Genomic DNA, 4,236 nt, shown 5'->3' with positions numbered 1-4,236 from the left:
GGATAGCTGATATACACATCATAATTCAGGTGTTGTTGTTAAGTGTCGTTGAGTCGGTTCTAACCTATAGCAACCCTGTACAAGGTTTCCAAGGCTGTAAATCTTGACAGGAGCAGAAAGCCTCATCTTTCTCCCACAGAACAGCTGGTAGTTTCAAACTGCTGACCTTGCAGCTTACAGGCCAATTCATAACTACTACACTACCAGAGCTCCTAGTGTAGGTGTAGGGGTGGGTAATACACAAGAAGAGAGAGGGGGATAGAAGAACAAGGTAGTTAGGAAAATACTGAAGCGGGTTTGCATGGGTTAAATGGGGCAGAGGTAAATAGTGATGTATGCTAAACCCTGGAACAACAGGGATCTGTGATACAGGGATTGAGGCATAGTCTGAATGGATAAAAGTGGGGACATAATGTTAAGGAGCTCTGGCAGTGTAGGGGTTACAAAATGGGCTGTTAACCTCAAGGTCAGCAGTTCAAAACTGCCAGCCGTTCCACAGTAGAAAGATGAGGCTTTCTGCTCCCATAAAGATTTACAGCATCATGAACACTGTGCAGGGTCCTTATGAGTCAGAACTGACTCAACTGGTACTTAACAACAACAACAGTGTAAAGATGCTTAACTGTCTTACTAATAATGATTTCCCTTGTTACTATTGTAAAATAGACACTTGAGGGAGATAGAAAGGAATATCCAGAAAGACGATTTTAGAAAGTTTGTAAGGCCATCTTCAGTCAATAACTGATTGGAATACCTTAAAGGCGTGGTAGAACTTGCCCAGTGAAAGAGGCTTCTTGCAAACCTTTGTAGTATATAAGACCTTCAGTGGAATTCTGATCCCCATTCAGAACTTCTGATGTGTGAAATTCCCACTTTAAAAGACAAGCAGTTCAGCCTGGAGCAGCTAGAAGAACAGAAGATACTTCTTGAAAGAAAGACCACCAGGAAAAACAAAAATGGCAGTCTGATTGGCTACCACAAGAACAAACAAGTTGTTTGCCTGGGAGCCATCAAGTCAATCAATTGTCTTCAGGACAAATCTCCTTCCTAGACTGAAACTTAAAGGCAATACACAAGCAGGCATACAAATTTGCTGGCAACCACATTTGTTTACTGGTGAGTGGAAATGGGGGAAAAGAAGCAATGAAGAGGTGGGCTGAGTCTGATCCTGTTACATAGATTCCCATCTACCTGGAGTATGGTGAGAGCTGGTTGGCCCTAAGTATGGTGAGACCTTCCGAATCCTGAACCCAAGAGTGAAGCATCCAACTGATATGAAGTGAGAGGATATACGCAAGGGATCCCAAACTTGTAAATACTGCCCATTGGATCTAGTTTCAATGTCTGGATGATCAGAACCTGACTAGAGGAAGATAAAAATATATAATAATAATGAAAATAAGTATAAGTCTCAACAATCTAATGAATTTGACTTTACTTATGGAATTAGTAGCTTAAAATATTAATCAAGTGGGTAGGAATTTTTACAGCAGGTATCATTCCCATCCCTTCTGTACACAGGGTTGATACAGATGGGCAACTTAGACACTGGCCACCTAAAATGGGAGGTGGGGGGTTGTAAAGGCATGAAGGGACTGCCTTACAACTTTTCAAAAGGGAGTTTAGATTTAGAGGGTGTGAGGGAATGTTCAATCTCCACTGAGTGGTTTTCATCCAATCTAGACAGGTCTTGTGAAAGGAGATGGGGACAAGATTCTTATAATTCAATAGTAAGTAATTGTTATCATGATTAATTGTGATTTTAACATCAGTAAAGGAAGAACTTTTTATCAAAAAGAGGTGAATCATTGATATTACAGTTCCAGAACAGAGAACCCTGGGACCATGAAGGGTGAAAAGAGGGAATGAACTGTGAACCCCTACCCAGAGAAGTGGTGATGCCAGAGCTGGAGGCAGAGATGATGACGTGGAGACACGGAGACCTGAGGACTCTAGACTCATGGAGCGAGAGAGGCTGTGAGCTGGGTGTCGGAGTAGCAGGCTTGAAGGGTGTGGCCTTTGGTTGTTTGAATGATTGTATATTCTCATGTGTTTTGGTGCACATCCAAAAAAAAAAAAAAAAAGCACAGAGGGAATAGAAGCAAATACTATTGAATGATTACGTTTGCAGGGCATTGTAATAATTGGAATTAAACAAAATATGATAGGATGAGTGTAAAACTGATGTTCCCCCATGTAAACTATCATTCAATTAACAAAACAAACAAACAAACAAAAACCTTTTTAAAAAGGTAATATGGTTTATATATTAAACTGCCAAGCAAGAATCATGTTCCCCATGGTTGGAATGGGGAAAGGGGTGGGGGGGATAATGTTAACATGCTTAGTTGTCTTTTGATTCTTGGTTTTCCTTGCATTGCATTATAATATAGACACTGAAAGGGGAGAGAAAGGAATAGCCAGAAATATCACCATAGAAAGCTTGTAAATCTGTCTTCTGACTATAACAGATTGGAATACCTAAAATGGGGCTACAATGTGCCCAGTGAAGGAGTTTTCCTGTGGAGCCTCTGCATTACATAAGACTCCTGAACAGAATCCGGAATCTTCTGAGTTGGGAAATTTCCTCTTGAAAGGATGGGCAGAACAGCCTGGAGCAGCTAGAAGAACACAAGATACTTCTTAAAAAAAAGACCAGCAGGAAAAATACAAAACAATATGGGCAGACCAACTGATTACTACAAAAACAAGCAAGTTGCTTGCACAGGAGACATCAAGGCAAGGGGTCGGGACCCCTCAGAACAAACCTCCTTCCAAGACTAAGATTGAATGGGAACACACACTCTGTTGATGACCACGTTCATTACCAACAAGGGGAAGTGAGGGTAAAACAACAATGAAGCTGCAAACTAAGCTCTACAATGTTTAATAGAGTCCTGTGAACCCAGGTGGAGTCCTGGTTGGCCAGCAGTGTGTCAGGACCTGGGGACTCTTGGCCCAGCGTCAGTGACATAGCCACAGAGGACTAAAGTAGAGAGTGAAGTGTCTAGCTGATAAGAAGAGAGAGCATATGCACAAGAACACCCACACTTGCAGATAATATCCACTTGACCAGGCTTCAATGACTGGATGATCAAAGCTCAAACAGAAGAAGAAATAAGAGGAAAAAAAGAGTAATCGGATACAATTTGATGAACTTATCTACACCTATAGATGCAGTAGCTCAAAATAGGAAACAAATCTTTACTGTAGGTTGATTCCCACCACCTCCATACACAAAGCAGACAGGGATGGGCAATTTGGAAATTGGCTACCCAAAATGTGGGGCTACAAAGGCAAGAATTGACTGGCTTACAAGCTTTCAAGAGGGAGCCTAGATCCAGAGAGTGTGGAGATAGGTAGAATCCCCACTGAGAAGTATTCAATCTTTCTAGGCGGGACTGAAGAAAGGAAATGTGGGTAGGTCTCTTGTGATACAATATGCAATAGGTTGAATGTAAAACTAATGTTCTCACATGTAAACTATCACATAATTCACAATAAAATATTTAAAAAAAAATCATCTTCCCACTAAAGCTGTTACTCAAATAAGATGGTGTAATAAAAGCACTCCCAGATAAACAGAAGCTGAGGGATTTTGCCAAAACCAACCCACTAATTCAAAACATTGAAAAGGGAGTTCTATGGGCTGAAAACCAGCAAGAACAGACAACAACCAGAGATTGACATATGTGGCAGCCCCACCCAGAACTCAAACGACAGTTGGAAGTGTACAAAACAGAATAAAATTAAAAGAACAAATTTAGAGGATCTGAGAAGTCAGTTTACTATCAAATCAATTACAATGTGAAAGAAGGTGAAAACAAAGGAACGGAGATCCAGGTGGTGAGGATATCCATTAGATTGAAGGATATAATAGACTGTCTAAAATGGAGGAAAAAGTCAATTGAATATAAAGTAACCTCAAAGAAAATTAATACTTCACAACATACCCATAAAATGAAAATCTAAGTATAACATTGAAATATTGAAACTACAAAGAAACTGACAAGAAAGAACACATACAACATGAACTTAACACAGGAAGGCAGCAGAACAAAGAAACTAATGGCACTACAAAAAATAAAAAATAAAACCAAAAATGACAGCAATTAATTCACTCCTACAGATAACTACAGTGAATGTTATCATGTTAAATGCACCAGTTAAGAGACGGAGAGTGGACAAATGGATAAAGAAACAAGATCCTTAAATGTGCTGTCTGCAAGAGACAAA

The sequence above is a fragment of the Chrysochloris asiatica genome, unplaced genomic scaffold (genome assembly GCF_000296735.1).
Source record: "Chrysochloris asiatica unplaced genomic scaffold, ChrAsi1.0 scaffold00180, whole genome shotgun sequence".
Taxonomy (NCBI): Eukaryota; Metazoa; Chordata; class Mammalia; order Afrosoricida; family Chrysochloridae; genus Chrysochloris; species Chrysochloris asiatica.
The sequence above is the reverse complement of the archived record's forward strand: the minus strand, read 5'-3'. Positions refer to the sequence as shown.